At 50.2% G+C, this 23454-nt stretch overlaps 1 protein-coding gene across 1 annotated transcript in view; it reads right to left on the bottom strand.

Moving 5' to 3' along the window:
- The window catches only part of Kcnj10 (potassium inwardly rectifying channel subfamily J member 10), a 28112-nt gene extending 6000 nt beyond the window's left edge, over window positions 1–22112 (bottom strand). The window contains exon 1 of the mRNA XM_051147897.1: window positions 21888–22112. The gene's annotated coding sequence lies outside the window, so the exon portion shown is untranslated. The remainder of the gene's footprint in view (window positions 1–21887) is intronic.
- Window positions 22113–23454: the final 1342 nt, after the last annotated feature.

Here is a 23454-nt window from a genome sequence, read left to right as displayed (position 1 = left end):
CTCCGACTGTTGTGCCTGTGTTGCCAGCCCTTATAACTGCCACCTCCAGCTGTGATCCAAAGTTCCCAGCTGTTTGCCACCTCCTACAGCCAGGCCACTTTGTTCTCAGGGGTGGCCAGACTCAGAAACAGATAAACAGTGAGTACACTCCACCCCCAAGCTGGCCGGGCCTCTGGGGAAAGGAAGCCAGCCAAAGTTCTGCAAGTGGCTTGTTGCTGCCCTACCAAAACCACACATCCTTTTTCCTCTAGAGGGTGCAATTTCTCCAAAACAGGGCCAGCCATGCACTGGGGTTGGCATTCTAAAGAGCAGCCTGAATAGTGAGACTAACCGGGGCTACCTTTGTCCTCTAAGAAATGAGTTAATTCTTTGCCTAAAGCAAAGGTCAGTCCTGAGGACAGTGATGTTCGTTCCTCCTGCAAATACCATGCCTATCTCTGTTTTATTGTCAGCTCACCCTAAAGCTGGGTTTCCTTACCTACAAGCACTTTTATTCTATGCCAGTCACTTATGCTTCAGAATGAATGGGTTTATCAAAGCCTTTCTCAAGTATTTGATTTGTTCACGAGACAAGACACAGTTCTTGTGACTAAAATTGGCCAAGGTTCCCCATTGTCTTAGGATAAACCGCAAGCCTTTGGCATAGCATTTACAGTCCTCCATGGTTTAGTTAGTCTCTGCCACCTTCTCCATCTCCTTCTCCTCCTCCTTATTCTTTTTCTTATTCTATTCTTCTTTTCTGATTTTTCTTCCTACTTCTCCTCTTTCATTCTTCTTTTGTTTTATTTTCCAAGTAAGGGTTTCTCTGTGTAGCTCTGGCTGTCTTGGAACTAGCTCTGTAGACCAGGCTGGCCTTAAAGAGATTCACCTGCCTCTACCTCCCAAGTGCTGGCACTAAACACATGTACCATAACCCCTGGCTATTACTTACTTCTTGGCCTTACCCTTGATGGACTTCCATGCATCCGCAGACTTCAGCTCTGCAGAAAACCCCACTGTCTGACTCTACCTTCGGATCTGCTTTTGCACTGCTCAACTCTCTGGGTGTCTGACAACCCCCTGCCTACCTTACAAAACCTGGACCAAATGTTACTGATGCTTTTGGATGCCTTCCTAGTTCTCAAAGAAATTGTTTTTCTCTGTACCCCTGCCCCACCCCCACCCAACACCCCGCACACACTCCCCGACCCCGGTCTCCCACTGACATGAGTTTTCTAAGCAGGCACTTGCCTGCATCCCACTTTATAACACCATAGCACTTTGAAATGTTTATTTGCCATTGTTTGCCATCTGTGAACTCTTAATTGAAGGCCTTGGAATATGCTTGCATCTGTCTCGCCAGAAGCAAGCACGTTTTTTAAGACTGAGGAAGAGATGACTGAAAGCAATGTCTAAACAGTTCTAAGTGAGGCTGCCGCCTTGATGCACCTTCCTGGAGACCTTGAGGAGGAGCCATGACAGGGAAGAAGGGGATCCGAGTTTATTCATGCATGTCTAGTGCTGCAGATGCTTGCAGATCTTTTCAGAACATGGAGGAAAGACAGCTCAGGGACTTCAATGCCTGCCCTTGTATAGGTCAGCTGATTTTTTGCAGGAGCTCAGTAAAAGAGTGGGTCTTTTAAGTTGCTGCAGTTGGGGGCTGGGAGAGAAGTTGAGTCAGCAGACGGCTTGTATAGCATGCATGAGGCCTTGGATTGATCCTCAGCACTGCATAAACCAGGCACAGCTGTAATCCCAATGCTCGGGGAGGTTGGACACAGGAGAATCAGAGTTTCAAGGTTATCTGTAGCTACATAGCAAATCTGAGGCCAGCCTGGGCTATAAGAGATCCTGTCTCAAATGTTTAATTGAGCTGATTAGCACTAACGTGTATTATGTTATATTAGGTAGTTAGAAAGGGATGCCTCAACTCCACAACAGAGACAGCGGGTGGAGGGGCAGGGGATAAACCGTACCACTTCCTGAAACCTACCACAAGGGAGAAAAGTCTTTTCAACCCCAAAAATAGAGCTCCCTCTGTGGCAGAAGCAGCCCAAGTGAAAGGAGCTTCGGGATGCGAATACTAACCTTGCTCACTTCCTAAGGCAGACAGTTTCTCATTCTTCTCCAAGCTACCCCTCCCCTTTGGTTCCCTAAATCATTAAAGGTGCTCCCATTCTCTCCCAGCTGCACACCCTCAAAGTCCTAGAGCCAAGCCAGGCTCCCCTTCCTCCTCATGCTGCGCTGTGCACGCATTCGTTGTGCTCCCTCCCGTTCATTACTGTCCTCAGGGCCTTAGTGAGCCCCTGCACCGCCTACTGTCATCGCACATCTCCACTGTTTTCCGTACTCAAACTCATCCTCCATTGCTACTGTCTTACTCTTAATTACACTTCCGACTAGGAATCAATGAGGGCTGATCTGGTGTTTTCCAAAGCCTATGTACATTTCCTTCTCATGGCATTCCCCAGAGAGAGTAAAACTAGAGTCCTGAAGCCAAGGATAGAGCACAGCTGAAAGGTGAGTGCCTGCCTACTGTGCCCAAGGCTCTGTGCCTGATCCCATGCACGGAAAAAAATTTCATAGTCCTTAGTTTATGAGTGAGGAAACTGAGGCGCAGCAAGATGTGTAACTCTGTAAATCACGGAACTGGGTTCCTGATCAGATCCTCAGACTCCAAACTCACCCACTTTTCGACACACTGTATCTGTCCAAGATCCTTCCCCAGTTAGTTCAAAGACAGTATCTCATTGTACACCAGAGAGAGGCCAGGCTCAGGCTAGCACCTGCGCTGTTATGTGATCTACTTATAAGCCACCTTCCAGGCCTACTGCTCCTCTCCTGGGGCTCATGAAAGCATTTGTTGCCCTGCTGTTGAAGCCCTGCTGTGCTCATACAGGTCTTCCCTTCATCTTCTTCTGTCTTCCAGGTGTTCTGAGTTCAAATGACTCCCATTCCTTAGAGCTGTCCCTGAAAACAACAGCCTATTCCCGAGTTCTCATGTGTATGTATCTATTGAGTAAAACCAAGTTTATTGAAGGAAACACCTAGGTCCACTGTATCTTGGTTCTATTATCTTTGATTCAGATATCAAATATTCTTCCAAGAAAACACATACATTGAAGGCCCTGGTCCCCAGTACAGCATGCTCAGAGGTACAGACTTGGCATATGAGTGATCAGATCATGAGAGAACTAATCCATCAGTGGGTTGATTAACTGGTGGGTGATTAACAATTAAGAGGTGAGGCCTAGTTAGAAGTAGGTCACTGGGGGCATGACCTGAGTGATGTATCTTGTCCCCCAAACCTTCCTCTGTTCTTCCTTGTTGCCCTGAGGTGAGCAGTTTCTTCCTCCACACCCTTCCACCATGATGCTTCTGTGCTATGCCTTACTGCTGTGGCAGGTTGCCTGCATTCCTTCTTAAGCAAGAGCCAGAATACCCTCCACCCCACCCTCACCCCTAAGTTGCTTTTGCCAGCTCTCTGCCCACAGCAACAAGATGTGTAACTGCTACCATCCCAGCGACACAATCTGTGGGCAGATCATCTTTTGCCATCTCCAACCTGGAGAGGAGGTGAGCTAATCCGCAAAAGGATGAGTAAGGTCCTGCCTGGGAACAGAGTATGGCTCTGCCTGCTGGGAGAATGCACTGGACTGGGAAGTGCCAGTGCCAGCTCTGCCACAGACTCTCTGTGAACTGGGACAAGCTGTCAGCCCTCTAGGCTTCCACATCTTTCATTGTGGGAGAACAAGGTTGTATTAAACCTCACTGCCCCAACTCTAGCGCACACAGGTTTGCACCCAGAGACACCGGGAGCCCCAGAACTCACCTCACCTATGCTCCAGGGACTCGTTTGCTAAAGATCTTAGGCAAATAATATCTCAATGCAATATAAGCAAAGCACAGTGGGAGAAAATGAAACGTTTACATTGCTTAAGACCAAAAGAGCTCTGAAAGATGTCTAGTGCACAGCACCTGTAGCTCATCCGTGCACACATTCCTGTCCCTTGTCATTCAGAACTCACTGCCAGGTCAGTCTGAAGGTGCTGTGCTAGCAGATGGAAGAGGGCACTTCCTGCTCTAAAACTCCCCATCTGCTGGAATGGTGGCACACACGTGGAATCCCAGCATTCCAGAGGCTGAGGCAAGAGGATGGTGAACTTGAGGCCAGCCTGGGCCTTACAGAAGGGACCTATCTCAAAAGCAAACAAAACAAAAACTTGGCCATCTGGCTAATGTGGTCTGGTCCTATTCCTCCTTCTGGAGAAAGCAAACAGGCACTCAGACTCTTCTCACTGCCCGTATCATCTCTTTTGTATATACCAAATGCGACTTAAATAGTGATCTTAGGGGCCTCCTGGAGGAGAGTGGCCGGGTCTGAAAGAAGTATTTCTGGGCTTCCAAGTGTTCTTAGTAAAAGAGAGGAAGAGAAGAGAAAAGAGAGGGCTAGAAGAGGAAGGGCAGTAAGAAAAGCCCTGAGGGTTATGTAAGCCCTCAAGGTTAGAAGAATGGACCTGGATGTGTACTCTTGTAAAGCTTAATGTCGTTATTCACCATCTCTCTCTCTCCTCTCTCTCTCTCTCTCTCTCTCTCTCTCTCTCTCTCTCTCTCTCTCTCTCTCTCTCTCTCTCATGTCCATTCCCCAGGGAAAATAAACAAACAGAAACGGAGCCGGAGGCACACAGATCTCGAGGTGAGGAAAAAGGGGGCTGTGTGTGTGTGTGTGTGTGTGTGTGTGTGTGTGTGTGTGTGTGTGTGTGTGTGTCCAGGGGCCTGCCTTCCCATCTGAGTGCCCCACTCTGGGGCCTCCTTCCCCCGCCCCCCCTGGCCCTCCCATCCTCTAGCCCCAGCCTGACACCAAGGCCCTGGCCCAGGAAATAATAGGCTTTTCTTCCCTTGTGTCAACGTTTGGAAAGTTCTCATAGTTTGATCAGAAGGAAGGATTAAAAAGCCTTCAAAGCCCTTCCTGGGAGCCTGTGACCCCTTGCTGGCCCTTCTGACCCCTCTCTGTGCTTTCCAGTCAAGAGTGGGAGGGACAAAGAGATGGGGCCATGTCAGATGTTCTCCTGTGTTTAGACACCACTACTGCCCATCACTGTGGGCTGATCAGTACCACTGGCCCTTCCTCCAGCTTGTTCCCAAGATAATGCCATCTGACCCCCTTCAGGAAGGGAAGCCACATTCCTGCAGAGAACCCCAGAGGGTGGCATCTCAGAGGACCAATTGTCCCTGGCTGGAGAGGGAGGATGACCCCATGGCACACTGCCTTCTGTGTACCTGCCCTCTCTGCCTCCCACGTCACCTCCAGCATACTTCCTCCCTGAGCTGTGGTCCAGCCACGGTATCTGCTCTTAGCTGTTTTCTGGGTCTACAGAACTGCACATCCTGAGCTCTTGAGTTAAACTGGTCCTTTGTGAGGACTTGGCACTATGTAGAGTTCAACTGAGGACAGAGCTGTACCACTGCTGCCTCACTAGCCTCAGCGCCAATGGTCCGGAGAGCCTCCAAACCTGACTCCATGTGAATCTTCACCCCAGAACATTTGCTTAGAGATGCTAACCTCCTTCACCTTAACGGAAGAACCATAAAATTCAAGCAATCCCGTGATTTAGCAGGAAACATTGGGTAGGAAAAAACCCACTTCCCCCACTGCTGCCACCACATCCCTGCCAAGGAAGGCTCTTCTGTATGCCAAGCTGTCCCTGGACTCATAGTTCAGCTAAGGATGACTCTTGCCTGTGTCTCCCAAATACCAAGACTACAGTTGTGCAGCATGACACCTGGTTAATGCCGTGTTTGGGAGACGAAGCCGGGGCTTCCTGCCTGCTAGGCGAGCATTCTACCGACTACGCCCCAGCCCCAGCCTATATTTTCTATCAGTAAGAGATGAGAAGGTGGGACAGTTCCCAGGGACACCGAGGGAAAGCTAAAGGTCTAGACTGAGTTGGGAAGAAACTGGATGATAAACGACCGTCTGTTCAGGAACCCTCCTTCCTGGGTCCCCTCTGTCTTAGATCTCAAATCCAACTTCTGCAATCAAACTCATTTAGATATCAGACAAACTTCATCTCAGGAAGATCACCCCCACCCGTTTTTGCTGAGCAGAGGGGTCTGGCAGACCTACTGAGGGTTACAGAGAAAGCAAGAACTACAAAACTGCCTGTCTCCTATGCTGCAAATTTAAGTCCTGGCCACCAGGGGGCAGGGCCCTCTAGTCTGGCAGGCTGCCCTCACAGACTCTCTCAACAGCTCTACCAACACACCAACCCACTCCTTTTACATTAGGTTGAACTGCATGTAATCGCAACTTTAAAATAAACAGATCACACGTTGTCAATATCAAATGGTCCAATAACACTAATAATTCAAGCAATAGTGGCAACCACCTCTAGAGCGCAGAAGTTTGCCTTCGAGGAAGCACCTAAACAAATTTAAAATCATTCCTTATGATGGACACAGCCATGTTGGGCATCAGCAAAGGCCACCAGGAAAGTCTCTCCAAGGTCAGAGGTGACATTCCATTTGCTAAATCCAAGGGCGTCTTCTCAGTTCTCAACCCCAGCAATCTCTCTTCAGCATTTTGAGACTGAAGACAGGCGGTCCATTCCTAGCGCACTCTTTGTTTTTTTGTCTCCATTGCCGTGTGCTGGACACCCTGACTTTTGTAGAGCTTGTAGGTTTTAAGACTCTAGGCAAAACTCCTGAGTTCCTAGGCTTTCATATCCTTCCTCTGCAAAAGCAGCCTGATGGCGTGGGGGTGAGGGTGGGGAGGGGCGGTTTGTCTGAGACCGTGAATAGTGCAGTACTAAACACGCAGCCCTGTTCCCGTGTGACGTCGCGGCTTCTAGGTTATCTCCGCCACTAACTTTAAATGTATATGATCTCTTTAAACATTCCTTTACATGGGTGGTACAGCGCACATGTGGAGCTCAGAGGACAACTTGTAAGGATAGCTTCTCTTTCCACCACGCAGTTTCCCAGGTATCAAACTCAGATCATCAGGCTTGTCCGCAAGCTCCCTTGCCCACCTGCCCTCTGTTTCCTCTTGATCTCTCTCTTTGGGCGAGGTTTCTTCCCTCCCTCTTCATGTTGGTAAAATTTCTTGTGCATCACCACCCCCACCTCTTCTCATTCGTAACAGTGCTACCCTCCCTGTCTCCACTGCGCCAGGCCCTCCTGTGCGCCCACCTCGCCTTTACCTTGTATGGCAAAGTACTTACAGGTTCCCTCTATCTGGAGCACCCCAACTTAGAACGTACAAACCCATGTCCTCTCCCCAAGAATCCCTTGTGCGTTTGTTTTCCTCTTGTTCAGAGAATTGCCATCCACTCACTCGGTGCTCAAACTGGATATCTGGCCTCTCTCTTGCCCCTCAGCCCACTGGTCACCAGGTCTTATCAATTCTGCCTTTTTGTGAGTCTCCCCATTCTCCGAGGCTCCCAGCATTCAGCCTTGTTTTCTCCCTGGTCCCTCCTACCCCAGCATTGCCCTACCCCCATCCCTCAGCCTCCACGGAGCCCTGCAGTGCCCAGTCTGACCCATCACTCAGCTCAGGCTTGAGATCGGTCAGTGAATTATGTGAACTTTATGACAAAAAAAAAAAAAAAAATGCTTGACACGGGACCGCAGAATCCCTCACTGCCACCCTCTGTCCCCCATCACTCTGGAAGTCTCCCCTCTGCCTCCTTCTCCCCACACTCCTGTTTCTGCTGTGGAGAACGCTGCCTACCCTCCCCCACTTGCCTCCTCACCTTTGCCTCTGCAGCTCTCTCCATGGAATGCCACCTCTGCCCCCAACTCTCTGCCGCGCCACGCTTCTGTCTAACATGTTTTCATTCCTGAAGGCCCTGCTCTAGTCCTTGCGCTGCTCTCTGTACCGCCATGGAGGCTGCTCCAGGCTCAGGTGGACAGACTTCGCCTCCCTCTGTGCTCCCGAGACATTTGGCCATAGCCATTTGAAGTCAGAGACTTTCTCTCAGGCATTTGTTTAAGCTAGTACTTCTGAAGTTCATCGAACTGTTTGGTGTATAAGATCTTAAATTTGACATATCAGGGTTGATTCTGGGCTGTAGATGTCAACTATATAGCCAGTCTGAGCCACTTTCACGCACACGCACGCACGCACACACACACACACACACACACACACACACACACACACACACACACACACACACACAGATATACATTATTTTCTTTTTTTTTTTTTTTTTTTTTTTTTTTTTTTTTTTTTTTTAAAGATTAATTTATTATGTATACAGTATGCATCAGATCACATCATAGATGGTCGTGAGCCACCATGTGGTTGCTGGGAATTGAACTCAGGACCTCTGGAAGAGCAGTCAGTGCTCTTAACCGCTGAGCCATCTCTCCAACCCCGATATACATTATTTTGTTTTCTGGCTGAGCCTCAGAATCTTCCTAGCATAGCAATATAGAAATCCATTTTCAAATGGAGTTAGGCTAACAAATAGAACTTTTTTTTTTTTTTTAATCCCAGTGCCTCCTCCATGTCACAGCCAACTCTTCCTGTTCTCTGTTGCTACTGTTTGTCATTCTGGTCTTTGTCAGTTACAAGTTATGGGAACCTCAGTCAATCTCGGCATCTCTCCAGGGCTCACTTTCCTCATCTAAGGAGGCAATACACTGTGATTGTGTGCTCAGGATTACAAGAGATAAATGAAGAATGTGGAATCTGCAAGGCCCTTATGCAGATAAAGACATCATTATTGTACTTTGCAGATGAAGAAAAAAAAAAAATTCCCCCGAATTAGAGGCGCTAAGACTTGGAAGGGTGAGGTGACTTGCTGACATTTATCTAACAGCAAGTCAGAAGCTCTCTCCAAGTCTCACGGGATTTTTACTGATATTGCTTCTCCACACCCCTGAGGGCTTGCTGCCGCGCAAGCTGAACCAAGGCGTTATTATTGCTTTCTCTAGGGTAACATCGATGGGTGAGGTAGCATTTACTGTAGCCTCCCAATTCAACGGGTTTCCAATTCTCTGCTCTGTCCCAACCCCCACCATTCCCAACAGGAGGCTTCCTCCAGAAGCTGCTCTGACTGCCAAGCGACTGGGGGGGGGCAGGGGAGGAGGCCGCGGAAGCATGCAGCAAGGGATGCTGAGCAGAACTGAGCTCCCCAATGACTGCTCTCCAGCCTCTTACCACCCCCTCACCTAAGTCCAAACTCAGAGGCTCCAAGAAGCTATGTGGAGATGCTGGGAATTGAACCTGGGTCCTCTGGAAGAACAGACAGTCCATTTAACCACTGAGCCCCCCCCCCACACCTAACCCCCCACTTTGAACTGATTCTTTCTTTTTCTAAGATTTGTTTATTTCCTTATTATTTACTTATACAGTATTCTGCCCGAATGTGTGCCTGCATGCCAGAAGAGGGCACCGGATCTCATTATAAATGGTTGTGAGCCACCATGTGACTGCTGGGAATTGAACCCAGGACCTATGGAAAAACAGACAGTGCTCTTAACCGCTGAGCCAGCTCTCCAGCCCTTGAGCTGATTCTTAATCTGTATTTTATTTTTCTTCATTTCTGTATCTTCCTCAGTGCCTGCTATTTATGGACTTACAAGAGTCCCTCAGGGGCCAATGGGATGGCTCAGTGGCTGGAGGTGCTATGAGTTTGACCTCTGGGACTGCATGGTGGAAGGAGAGAGGCAACTCTCACAGATTGTCATCTGTCCTCCATGCACAGACACCCATGCACACATGATTAGCACTCCATGTTACGTTTCCCTACCTTGAGCTGTCTCTGAAGAGTGTGTACATTGCTTTATCCTGGCACATCCTCCCTCTTAGCTGCCTATAGAATCTCTGGACGCTTGCAGGCCCTGACTCAGTCTCTCACTGCCCCTCCCCCGCCCCAGCCTTGACTCTGGACTGAGAAGCTGTGCTCTATCTAGTGTCCTGGACCTTGTTGCAGGTCTCCCTTAGCCTCTCCTCCTCAGAGTCACCTCTGCCTTCTGTCTGAGGGTGAGCAGATGGAGAAACTGAGGCTGCAGTCGGTATGTTGTTCATCGGGAATGCCTCAATGCCAGAAATCCAGTTCTTCATAGAAGTTTTCCATCCAGTTTTTCATGGTGGGAGACAGAGAAGCAGTGCCAAGGCCTGACCTAAAACTGCTGAAGTTTAATCCTAGATCAAGGGTCATCCAGGCAGGTCAGTGCCTCTAGGACAGTGTGACTGACGCAAGAAGGGAGAGTCTTGAGAGAAAGGGAGACAGACAGGTTGGGGGCAAAGGGTTGAGGAGAAGCTGAGGGAACTGTCTCTAAAGCTCCCAGAAGGAGAGATGAGACAATGTCCCTTATAGCCTGACTTTTGCTCACCTCCCAAGCATCAATATTCACTGTCTTTTATCCACCCCTCACACACCCTTTATCCACTAGCCATACCAAACATCTCTTGCTTCAGGAAAACATTCCAACAAGCAGTTCTTGGCAAAATGGGGCCCTTTCCAATCCCACCTTGCTGGCTAGTTTCTTCTGGTTTGAAAGTCACCGTCTCTGAAACACCTTTCAGAAGGCCTTTAGCCTCCCCCCTTCCCCAAACCCTGGGCTGCACCTCCTCTCTGTTCCTGCAGTACCACTGACAGCTCCACCCCAACCTACCCCACATGCTAGCATTTTGCTGATTGCCCCTTCCCAGGAGGCTGGTGACAGCATTGCCTTCATGTGTTAATGACATGGAAACCAGACTTGGAGAGTTAGCTGGCCTGCTCAGGACAGTGTCTAAGAGCGCTGCCACGGCAAGCTGAACCCAGTCTGTACTTATCACCTTGCCCCCAGTCACAGATGTTGGTGCTGGGAGGCCTCTGTGTACATCCAGTTCAGTCCTCTCCAGTTCTAAAGGAAGGAGACCCAGCTTAGAAAAGAGGAGCAACTTTCCCAAGGTCACACAGCTTGCCAGTGAGGCACACTGCTTTACATCAGCATCAGGGCAATAGCCCTAGCCTGCATCCCACCTTCTTCCTTCCTCCAGGATCTGACCCTGGGGTCCTGAGGTGACAGTTGATTTGCACTTGAAATATTATCCATGGAGCTCATTCCCTGTCCTCACCCAGCCTGGGTGTGTTTGATCTGACTCTGCCGTCCATCAGGGATCTGAGCCTCCCTAACCTCCTGCAGCAGCCAACCCAGAAACTGTAAAAAGTGAAACAGAAGTTAGTGAGGTCCCCAGAGAGAACAGGGGACACCTTGGATGATGGATGCTCCCTCTTCAGGCTTTGAAAGTAGCCAAGGAGTTCCTCTGAAACATTTAGAAATCCCACCACCCAAGGGGGCTCTGAAAGTCATTTGAACAATTCCTTAGGCCACTCAAACTTTGTCTACTAGGTGACTACAGGGAGATCGTCTTACCAGAGGCATGACTGTCTCTTTTCTTCCTTTTCCTCTGCCTACTAATACTTCAAGTGGAGGGCATTCTTCTTCCCTAACCCTAACCCTAACCCTAACCCTAACCCTGCTGTTGCTTAAACAATTTATTCTTTTCTTTCTTTCTTATTTATTTATTTATTTATTTATTTATTTATTTATTTTTGAGACAGGTTTCTCTGCATAGCCCTGGCTATCCTGGAACTCTCTCTCTCTCTGTAGACCAGGCTGGCCTCAAACTCAGAGATCCGCCTGCCTCTGCCTCTCAAGTACTGAGATTAAAGGCGTGCACCACTGCACCATCTGGCAAGCAGTTCATTCTTATTTGCACCCTTGATGGTAATGGACAGCCAAGAGTACTCTAACTATGACTTGTACTCGGGGAATTGAGCCACCGCCTCCTGGGTAGGTCCTCTCGCCTCCATCTCCTCCTCAAGGCTACTGTTCCACATCTGGAAAGCAACCTCTGAGTCACAGAACGGTCCCAGGAGGTCAACCTTCACCCCAGGAGGCAGGCTCTCTGCTGCCTCCTAACTCTTCCCCATATTCCTGAGAAGGATGGGGGCGGGGTGAGGGCGGCATGCAGATTCTGAATAGATGCAGAGCTGCATCGAGAGCAGGGTGTCCCATTGTGGTCCCTTTCTCTCAGCTAATCGAGCCAGCACAACAGGAGGGGCTGGGGGCAGGGTTCCTTCACCCTAGAGGCAGAAGAACACAGCTAGAAGGGATGGATGAGGTACAGAGAGCGGTGGGGAACATGACTCAGGCTGAATCCAGTAGACAGAGGGACGCTTCTACATAAGGGGGCGGGGAGGAGGGAGCAGTAGCAGCATCCTGCAGTCAGTCCCCTTGTGCAGTTCTTAGGTCAGGGAGGCATCATGGAGGTCAGTGCGCAGTAACCACTTTCAGCTTGCCTTCTGCTGAAGCTACTGCAGCTGAGACCTCATGCAGCCTCCCAGCACCCAGTGCGCCTCAGAAGTCAGCTCAGCCCTGGAGTCCCTGAGGTGCCAGAAGGCCTTTCCTTCTCCCCTCTCCCCTTTATGGCAGGCGACTACTCCAAGCAACTAGAGAGATGCCCCAGATAAGAATACTAGCAGAGGCGCAGACACCCAACTCAGATGCTGTACAGCCGGGGATGCGCTGAGAAGGGCAGAGCTGAGCACCACAAAGACCTGCAGCCAGCAGTGGTCGTCTCCAGCTCTCCAGAGCCAGTAGCAGGAGTAGGGCTGATGGCAGAGCAGGAAGCAGAAAGAGGTAGGTTCTCCCTGCTCAAAGTGACCTTCTGAAACCCTTTCTATTCCCGGAAGCCTAGTGAAGGTCCCTCCCTGTGCCTGCTGTTCTTTACTCCCAATGGTTACCATGCTCGCAATTTCTTCCTGAAGAAAAAAAAAAAAGTGAGTGAAAGACAGCTATGGTAAAATTCCATAGGAGCAGGGGACCGTCTGAGTAGAACCAGAAGCAGCCAGTAAAAAAAAAAAAAAAAAACGAAACTAGAGACAGGAGACCAGCTCCAGTCTTGTCACCAGCTGCTTAAGCACCTCATCTCACCTTCTCAGTCTTGCTGAGAAAAGTATACTTGTCTCCTCTACCTCTCAGGGCCATGAGGGATTGCGATGTTCCGGAGTGCCCTAGGGAAATGCTAAGGAGAACACACCAGCGCCTGCGCCATGGTTGGGATGTGTTAGCTAGCCACATATATATATATACCTGTATGGTTGACTCAGTGCTGGGGTGGGGGCCCTGGTCCACCAACCTTACTCTGAGCCTGGGGTAGAGGTTAGGAAAGTTGTACCCGAAGTTTGTCGGAGGTTGTGGCCATGGTTAACGTATAAGCAGGTACAGTCTGGGGCGGCAGGACATTCCCCGCCCCAGGGCCACATTCTTGAGGTCACAACAAGTGCAAACTTGTTAAAACCTGTGTCAGAGCAGCAGAGGGCAGCGAGGGGTGGGGAGGGGGATGGTAGTGAATGAGTTGCCAGCAGCTGCTGGAAGAGAGTGGAAAGGAAAGGGGTGAAGTGGGGAGAGGAGGTGTGCAGGCCGCATGTGCTGATGGAAGGTAGTGTGAACATGTGGTCCCCGAGCCCGGTTCACATCTGCTTGGCTGTGGGGTTGGAGCAGGTGTGGGGCTGCATAGATGAGTGTTGTGCCTATGTGTCTCTGCATATATGAGTCATATAGCCACGAGCTGGGATAAGAAAGGGGCTGGGCAGTTGCCGGTCCAGACTACACATATAGAAGGAGGCATGGGCAGGCTGTGTGTACCCTGTTCTGTCATGGGCCTCTCAGACCTGCATTCCAACTCCCTCCACACACCGCCCCCACCCCTGTGGTGTAGGCTTTGCCCTCCACAGTCATCCCTGTCAGATGCCCATCTCCACAGTCTGTCCAAAGTGGGGGTGTCGTACTGCCCACATACTTCCCCCCCCATCCACTCCCCCATGCTCTCTGGGCACTCTGGACACTGGGGCGGGTGAGGGGTGGTGGGGGGAGGCTCTGAAAGCAGGTGACTGTTTGGGGGAACTTGGGGACAGAGCCGCCATTGTGCCCGCCCAGGAGCCGCCTCAATGGAGCTCTCTGACACAAAGGGGCTTTGACAATGGGCAGAACATTAGTATGCAGAGCCAGCCCCTCAGCCCTCTCACTGTCCCACAGCCCAGGGGCGGGAGCTGGGGGGCTGCTGGCAGTGGGAGACAGGGTGGGGTTAAGGCTGAGACTGGGGAGATTTTTAGCCCTAGCAGCTCCCCTGGGGTCACCAACCAAGAGCCAGGAGAAGATTTGACTAAGGCCTCCAAACCCACCACTGGCCAAAGGGGACCAGCTAAACAAGGAAGGCCTTGGGAACAGGAGTTGGGAGAGGGGCTATGGGTGGGTCTGAGTCCATCCACGCCTACTGCCGTTTTGCCCTCTAGTCAAGGGAATTGTGTGGGTAGGATTGCGAAGAGCAGCGTGAAAGAGCAAGGTCCCACGCCGGAAGGCCAGAGCCACAGCTGGTGGAGGCTCTGTGCCAGGCTTCAGGAGCGGAGAGATCCGAACCTCTGAGATTCCAGATGCTCAGAGTTAGGGGGCTTGGTCTCCGGTCTGCTGCTCCCTTCCTTGCAGGCTGTCCTCCTATTCTGTGTGCATGGGTAGGTGGCTGGCTGTGTGGATGTCTGAGGTTGATGTCAGGTGTTGTCTGCTGTAGCTTTATTTTGTTTTTGAGGCAGGGTCTGTCACTGAACCTGGCGCTTGCTATTTCTTGGTTGATGGAGATCTGTACTAAACAGCCAACACTTCTCCCGCTGAGCCATCTCCCCAGTCAAGCGCTGCCCTTTATAAGATGTCTACAGCTGCTGCTGTGGGGACAGAGAAAGCTGGTATGGTGTCTAAGACCAAGAGCCACTGCCATTTGTGCTCTTCCAGGGAGATCAGTCTGAACCCACAAAGTAATACCAGCTGCCCAGCTAAGGGGAATTAACCACAGGACCAGCAAGATGGGGTACTCATCCCAAGGGTGTACCTCTGTTCTCAATTCAAGCCCATCCCAACACACACCAGCTAGGTCTGGGGCAGGGGGCAGGGTTAGGGCTCTGAGGTCCTGGTTGGTGGGAGTGCTGAGGAAGAGAGTAAGAGCCTGGCAAGAGACTGCAGGCAGCATGCAGGGAAAAGGGCACCATCGGAGCTACTGTGTAGTTTAATCAGATTTCCTCTGGCCCGGACCAGTGAGCTCCAAAAGAGAGAGGGTAGGGGCTGCTTTACAGAGACAGAAAAAAAAATCTCAAGCTTAACAATGTCTTCCCCCGGGCTGCAGAGATGGCACAGTGGTTAAGAGCACTGGCTTCTCTTTCAGAGGACCTGGGTTCAATTCCCAGCAATCCCATGGCAGCTCACAGCTGTCTGTAACTTCAGTTCCAGGGAATCTGACACCCTCACACAGACATACATTCAGAAGAGGAGGAAGAGAAAGAGGAAAAGGAAGAGTTAGCACCTTTCTAGTGTTGTGTCTGTCATCCTTTGCACTTTAAACAATAGATGCTTATTTATTCTCTGTCATAGGAATTGAGCCTAGGGCCTCATACATGCTTGGCAAATACTCTGGCTCTAAGTTATATCTCAGCCCTTATTTTCTCTTTTATTTTGAGACAGAGTTTCAATAAGTTAATCAGACTGACACTGAATTCACTGTGTAGCCCAGACAGGTCTTGAACTTGCAATCCTCCTGCCTCAGTTTCCTGAATGGCAGGATTAAAGACACACACCACCACACTGGCAGCAAATGCCTTTTAAAGGCTCCCTTTTATAGAAGAGAAAATAGAAGCACGGGATGTTAAGGACTTACTTAACCAAGGTTGCATATCTAGTGGATGGAGGAGCTAAGTAAGGTTCAACCTCAAGCAGGTAGCACCTCTCAGAGCTCACGAGTTAACCACTGCCCCCATCCTGTCAGTCTAGTGAAGACCCTGTTGAGGGACATTAGCCAAGATGTCCAGATTTTTTTTTCTGAGACAGAGTTTCTCTGTGTAGCCCTGGCTGTCTTGGACTCACTTTGTAGACCAGGCTGGCCTCAAACTCACAGAGATCTGCCTGCCTCTGCCTCCTGAGTGCTGGGATTAAAAGAGTGTGCCAGATCTTTATAAATGTCCCCTGTGGTTCCTCAAACTTACAATTCTCAAAGGATAGGTCAGAGACCCACAAAGTTTCCTGAGGTGCTTCCAGGGGCTTTCTGAGGTCAGACCTATCTTTGTCAAAGTGCTAATGGGGCATTATTTGTTCTTCCCATAATTTCAATAGTGATCAGCCAAGTTTCCCAGGGGGTACGTGGCACGCAATATTGCAACATATTAAATGCAGAAGCAAATAGAAGGAACCAACAGCTTTTTACTGAGCTAGACATTAAAAAGGTTTGTGTGAATAAAAGGCAGTGTCACCCCTACTAATCATTGTTTTATGAAACATAGCTATTTTCACTTAAACTCACATCACTAGGCACTGAGTTGGGTTATCACTGTTTTAAAATTAATTATGAATGGTCTTAAGTCTCCTCAGCATTCATAATGCATATCAGTAGGTACAACCCTTGCAAATAATGGTCTTTGGAGTCTAAGCATCTGCTACTTTTAATCTTGCTAACGCTGTCTGTCCCCACCAGATGAAATGGTTGGTCAATGAGAAGTCATTCTTGAAGCTCCCTAGGGAGTTAAGTAATGGGGTCTCACACACACAGTACTGGAGAATGCCCACTTAAGTCTTTAAAATCAGGGTACCCCTCCCAAATGAGCAAGCAGAGTCCTGCCTAGATTCAAGGTAGACAGAGATTTTTTTTTCATCCCTGGGACCAAGCTTTCTGCTGAGTGTCCAAAGGCCAATGGAGGGAAGTCTTGTCTTTGCTTCAGGAGGTACTCAATATGACAGGGACATAGGTGTGTGTCCTTGAGGAACTCACAAGCAAGTAAGAAAGACAGAATATCCCCTCTAACATTTGCCATGTATGAGGTATCCTGGGAAAAGTCAACACTGAAAAGATAAAACAAGATGGTTGAGCAGAAAGAGAAACAAGCTCATGGTAGTTTTCAGGTAGGTGGACCCTGGAATGGCTTGTGATGGCCAAGAGTGGGTGGAAGTGTGTACCCAGGGACTAATGTCCCTGAATGTGTCCCTCAGGATCAACCCTGGAAAACACAGTCTCAAGAGATGGGGGTTTGGGAGGGAAGGTAAAAAAGGCGGAAAGTCACCTGAATATTGTGACCGGAAATCTCCATCTAATGGTAGGTAACAGGGGTGTAGGCATGGAAAAGGCAAGGTAAAACCCAGTGCTTTATGATGACCATACCAAACGTGGAAACAACAAAGGGAAGGAATCAAGGCCAGGGGCCAGAGTCAGAAAAGCCGTCATGGACACCATCACTAGTAACTATTGATGAAGTTGACAGGCTGATCAGAGGACAGACGTCGAGACTGGCATACCAGCCAACTGAGAAGGAAGAGATACTAGACAGAAAGACCAAGAGCCAGGCTGGGAATGAAGCTCAGCTGGCAGAATACAAAGCCCAGGGCTCCACTCCCAGCACCACATAAAACCAGGCCTTGGGGTAGCTGTGCTGACACAATACCAACACTTGAGAGGTAGAGGCGGGAGAATCTGAAGTTCAAAGCCATCCTTGGATACCCAGCAAGCTTCATAAGACCTCTCCCCGCCACACGCACACGAAGTGCTGGAGAGATGGCTCAGTAGGTGAGGTGCCTCAGTACACAAGCATGAATACTTGAGTTTGGGTACCCAGCACCCACATAAAAAGCCGATAATCACAGTACTGGGGAGAACAGAAGAATCCCTGGGGCTTGCTAGCCAGTTAGTCTGGCCAAAGTGGTGAGCTCCAGGTTCAAGGAGAGATCCTCTCTTAAAATACAAGGTAGACAAAGATTGGGGGAGACACCCAGCCTCAGCCTCCGCCCTCTACTCCCATGCCCATCTACATACACACGCATCCACACATGAACACACAGGTACACCACGCAAAAGAGAGGAGAGACCTTGCTATGTGTGTGGGTGGGGGGGGACCAAAGTGCATGAAGATACATAGAGATACCCCAGAGATGGAGGGGTAGAAATTGTTATCTTTGGCTAAAAAGCAGACGTCAGGAGTGAGAGAGATTATCCGGGGGAGGGGAGGCATACAACAGATCAGTTATTGAATCTGAGTTGAAGACAGGAACTGTGTTTGGCACAGACTTCATGGGCAGAATGGGCCATGAGATGAAGGCCCTGCTTCTGGTAGCAGCCAGTTTGTTGGCATGAAATGGGAACCCCATGTTTAACTTGTCAATAATTCTTCTGCCTTCCCAGATCTAGGGTGAAGTCTTCAGAAAACCACCATGCGGGGCTGGGACTAGTCCCAGAAGCCAGGAAAGATGACAGAGTAGAAAGGATTGGAGAGGCCAGAGAATGCAACAGCCAACTCCACCTTTTACATGCCACCTCCTAAGTGCTTTACAAATATTGACTCTTCTAATCCTCACAACTATTGTTAGGCCTAGTGAACGCATGAGGGGAAACTGGGTGGCCACTAAGTGGTAAAGCCCGGGCTCCAAGGTTGTGCTGTGGACCACTGTGTGTGTATCTCTCAGAGTGAAAAGGTGGCAAGTTAAAGGTTGCACTGACATCCGTGAGAAGCCCATAGACACTTATCACAAAAGCTCTATATTAAAGTGCTTCACAGCTCCTCTCAGAAGCCTTAATGATGGCCTTTTTCATTTGGGGGCTTTTTAATCATAGGGGACAAGGTGACATGGGTACCTGAGTGCATACAAGCCATATGTGCAGGTGGCCAGAAGAGGGTGTCAGATCCCCTGGAATTGGAGTTACAGATGGTTGGGAGCTGCCATGTGGCTGCTGGAACTGCCCCAGCACCCAGGTCCTCTGCAAAAGCAGCAAGGGCTCTTAACCACTGAGCCATCTCTCCAGGACCTGGGGTTTTGTTTTTAAACACCAGAAATGTGTCTCCTTTTTTTTCCCAGGCACCATTTTAAACGCCTTTCTTTTTATGGGATGTCTTTCCTATTGGAGCCTAATTTCTTTCCTTGGTTCTGTGTGTGTGTGTGTGTGTGTGTGTGTGTGTGTGTGTGTGTGTGTGTGTTAACCCAGTCATCTGAAGCCCCCACTTCTCCAAGCTTCTTCTGCAGACCACACAGCTCTAAGCTCTCTCCCACATTCCAGAGACAGCCCCTCCTTTCCCCACCACCTCAAATTCAGGCTCCAGGCTGGCAGACACCCACAGGAAGGTTGCTCCCATAATCCTTTTCTCTTTGCCCTTTCAAGGTTCTGAAGGGGGGGTGGTGGTGGGAGGAAGGGTGGAGAGGGGCCACCCAGGACGTACTCTCTCTATGAAGAATGGTGACCACATGGACACTAGTCTCTGATGACAGAAAAAAAGACCTTGGCCTCAGACTGAGGTGATGAGATGAATGAAAAAACAAACAAACAAACAAACAAAACAAAACAAAAAAAAACAGTCTCTGGAGTGGTTGTAGCAACTGCCCTTCATTCTGTGCTAAGATGTTTGGAGTCCAAAGCTCCCCTTTCTGGCCCGTCTTCTTGCAGCTTCATCTCAATGGGTACTTCATCACTTCTCTCTGCCCCTTCGAGAGCCTCACTACTGTCCTGGACAGCTTGGTCTCAGCCTGGACAGTAGCACTGACCAGTCAGGCAGGAGAAGAATCTAGGCCAGGGGAGGAAGAAGAGAGAGTGGAGCTTTTTTTTTTTTTCTTTTTCTTTTGTCCTAAGCAACTTCTTAAAGGAAAATTTAGGGACTTGTGTCTCTTTCCCTCCCCCACCAGTGCTTTGGACCTCAACCTGTCTTCCCATCTTGTGTACATAAACCCAGCCTAAGATGGCCAGAAATCTCCTTTCTGGAAGTGGACCTTGCTATACAATACACCCCGCAAAGCCTTTGAAACTCACATCCCACCAGATCCAGCACAAAGGTAAAGAACTTCATATGAACCCACCCAGACCTAAATGTCCCAGCCTCCCTGATCCCTAGGGGGAAAAAGCAGAGGAAGGCCCCTGGGTCTTCTGCCAGTCACTTGCCTTCTAGCCCAAGCTAGCGACGACGCTGGAGTGAAAATGAGCTCACGCCTAGTGCAGGTGGGGGCCACAGAGAGAATCTGGGAAATGCCAGATTTTCTCCTACACGTATATGTGTGTGTGTCCCCCAAAGATATATGGGCACATGTTGGAGAGATGTTATCCCCTGTCCCAGGTAAGGGAAAGCAGTAGGATTCTGCATTAGAGCTACACAAGGAATGGGACCATGCCCCCCCATCACCCCCCAGTCAGTGGAGGCATTGCCATTTGATATCCACTGAGACAACTTGGCTGCTCTGGGCTCTGGATGGGGGCTGAGGGGGGGTGGATGGCTCAGAAAACAGCAGTTCCTTTCAGGACCCAGGTTGGCAAGGGCTTTGGGAGGCTGGACTGGCCCAGATCACCCCCCCCAACTCCCCCTCCTTTCTTCCCTCCCTTGCCACCACCACCAAAGACAGGGCGGCGGGTGGGTGGAGAGATTGGCACTGCCTGGGTCAAGCCTACTGCCTCTGCAGTCCAGCCCCAGACCCTCTGCCTGGCATGATGCCTTCCCTCCCCTTTCCTCCCGTCCTAAAGAACCAGCTGTGAGCCAGGACACCTGGTTCCTTCTGGACTTGGTCCCCATACTCAGTCTACACCCCCGGGGTACTGACAAACTCTATGCTTTGGCAGAGGATGGAAACATCATCATTCCAGGAACACATTCAAAACTCCTTGGAGATCAGGGAACAGTGTTCAGGATGAAACGCGATTGAACTCATGGTAACTGCCGGCTCACGGCGCCAGTCTCTCAATGCCCACTCTATGCCTTCCACATAACACCCCCCCCCCAAACAGGAGGCTCCCAAATCGTCTTTCACCATCTCCTGCCCTCTTGGACTACCTAAAGTAGCCTATCCCATAGGGAGAAAAAAAAAATTCAAACGTCACACAGTTAGGGCAGTCCGGCCAGAACTCTCTTGTCAGAATTTGTATTGATGAGCAGCCTAATCCCGCTTTAAGCTTCGCCCTCTCGAGGGTCCAAATATCTTTGTTTCTTTACACCACCACCCTTTGGTCAGCCTGGGCACTTCAGTTACTGGAATGAAATCCCAAGATACCAGAAGTCCTGCTCCCACCTTTTCTTTTTCATTTCCAGTTTTGTCCTTCTAGCCATTCTGGTCCTCAGCTCTCCTCCCTAGACTCAGTACTTTCCTAATGTGCTTGCCCTTGGCTAGTCCCTCTGTTGGAGGGAGAGAAAGAGTGGGAGAGGCATCCCTGGAGGATGGACTCATAGGCCCTAATCCACCCTACTCCAAAGGAAACAGCCCTCTTCTTCTGACATCCTCCTTGTGAAGCAACTTGAAGGGTGTTGGTAGGCAGGGGTGTCCCGAAGTGGGAACCAAGTTGAAATGGAAGGAAGAGGGGGGAGGCGAGGGGAGGGTTCCAGGCGCACTAGGCTGACTGTATCTTCTAATCTAATGCTTGTTTTTCTCCCCATGTGTAAACTGGTCATCAGAACATCGTCAATGGGTGTCACTGTGTGAGTGTCACTGTAAGGGGGAGGGCTGGGAGCAGGAGTAACCTGTCCCTGCTGGGAGCAGGGGACACTGTCTCTATGCCTGTGTGTGTGGGTGCAATCACTCTAGTAACTGGATAAGCGCCATGTAACTGCAGGTCTGCTAAGTGAGGAGGAGACACCAAGGAAGCCCCTTTCTTTTATAGAAGGCCTGAGGTGACTAGCCAGAGCAATGTCCCTTGATGAGGGGCCCTTCCCAGGAAAGTCCACTTGGAACTGCCAAGGCTCAAGAAAAGAGACCGGATTGTACAGCGGAGGCCACCCGGCCTTAGTAGGGACCAAAGAGCTAGGGCTCCCCCACCCCACCTCACCCCACCCCACGCCACCCCACCGATGTCTCTAAGTGGATAAGACCCCGGCCAGGGCGGCAGCACTTCTTCATCAGGACCAGAGTCTTACCTTGACTCCGAGGTGGAGTGGCTGCTCTGATGAAGTGCGGGGCACTGGGGCAGATGAACCGACGGGGCGGGCAGGAGTGACGGGCGGAGCTGTGTGACCGACAGGGCTAAGACTCTTAAACCCCGAGCTGGGATCAGATAAGGGCTTGTCCGGGGGCCGGGGCCGGGGTCGGGCCGGCCGAGGGCAGAGTTGGGCCGTGCCGGGCCGCCCCCTCCCTCTGCAGCTCCGGAGCCAAACTTTGTGTGAATGGAGGGGCCCGGCGGGGGCCGGGAGGGCGGGGGCTGAGGGGGAGCTTGGGGCTGGCCAATGGCAGAGCGGAGCGCCAGGGCCGAGCCCGGGGATTGGAGAAATTTGGGCAAGGGGCGGGTCGTAGGGGCTAGGAAGCGCAAACCTAGACGGACTAAGGTGCAGAAACACCCAAAGACAGAGACCCAGACAGAGTCCCGGAGAAAGAGAAATGAAGAGACGATACGCGAAGCGATAGAAGCCGAGCTGGCAAGATGACAGGAGGAGAGAAAAAGAAGAAAAGCGAGGCGGCCGTGTCAGAATGGAGGAACCGGGACGAGGGCCGCGGGGGCGGGACTGGGCCCCAGTTAATGAGTTGGAAATGAATTCAGGACGGACTGTGACTAGGACCGAGACTGTGGCAGACTTGGCCCGGGTTCCTAGGGATGCAGGGCTCTGGCATCCCGCACAATTTTCAAGTTATTTGCTCTTCCCTGTGTAGAGAGTGCGGTGCTGGGTGCAAAATGAGCACCTGCAGTCCGGTGCAACGTGTAGGAGACACCCAAAGCTATAGAAGAAGAGGGAAGGGTCGGTCTATTTAGGGGATTCCCCACAAATGTTCAAGGAAAGAGATAACATCTACTTAGGTCCTGGGGATGCAGGGGGCCCGGGTCCAAGGAGGTGGCAAGAAGGACACTTGTGGCAGAAGTACTGCCTATGTGAAGTCGTGAGGGGGACACAGAAGTACACACTGGCTTAGGAAATAGCATAAAACTATTCCCACCCACTAGAGTACCCTCACCAAGGATTGCTTCATTACCCGAATCTATGTTTTGAGTGATTCGTATCCACTCTCTCATATATGGCACGCATTGAATAAGAAAATAATGACTTCCCACTTATTTTTCATAATACACACTGAATCAATGACTTGCATTACTTACTGTGTTAATATAAATTCAGGATTGAAAGCAGAGAAATTATATTTTTTTTAGTTGAGATTGACTCCCTAAAATTCATAAAATGAATAAATGAGCCTTTCGAAAAGCCCTCATTGGAGCTGAGGGTGTAACCGAGTGGTAGAGTGCGTGCATGGTCCGGCGTTCCATTCATCTCCACCACAGAAAGAAGAATGGGAGGGAAGGAGAGAGAGGGAGGGAGGGAAAAGCAGAGAAGCAGGCAAGGAAACCCTCTATGGCCGAGGAGAGGGCTAGCTAAAGGCTAGTTCTTCGAAGCAAGGCTTGCTCAAGAAGTTTAGGGGAGACCCAGACATATGGTTGCTACATGGTCGGGCCTGGACTTTCTATAGGAAGTGGAAGGCAACTGAGAGTTCTTGAGCAGA

This window comes from Acomys russatus, chromosome 6 (genome assembly GCF_903995435.1).
Source record: "Acomys russatus chromosome 6, mAcoRus1.1, whole genome shotgun sequence".
NCBI lineage: Eukaryota > Metazoa > Chordata > Mammalia > Rodentia > Muridae > Acomys > Acomys russatus.
The sequence above is the reverse complement of the archived record's forward strand: the minus strand, read 5'-3'. Positions and strand labels throughout refer to the sequence as shown.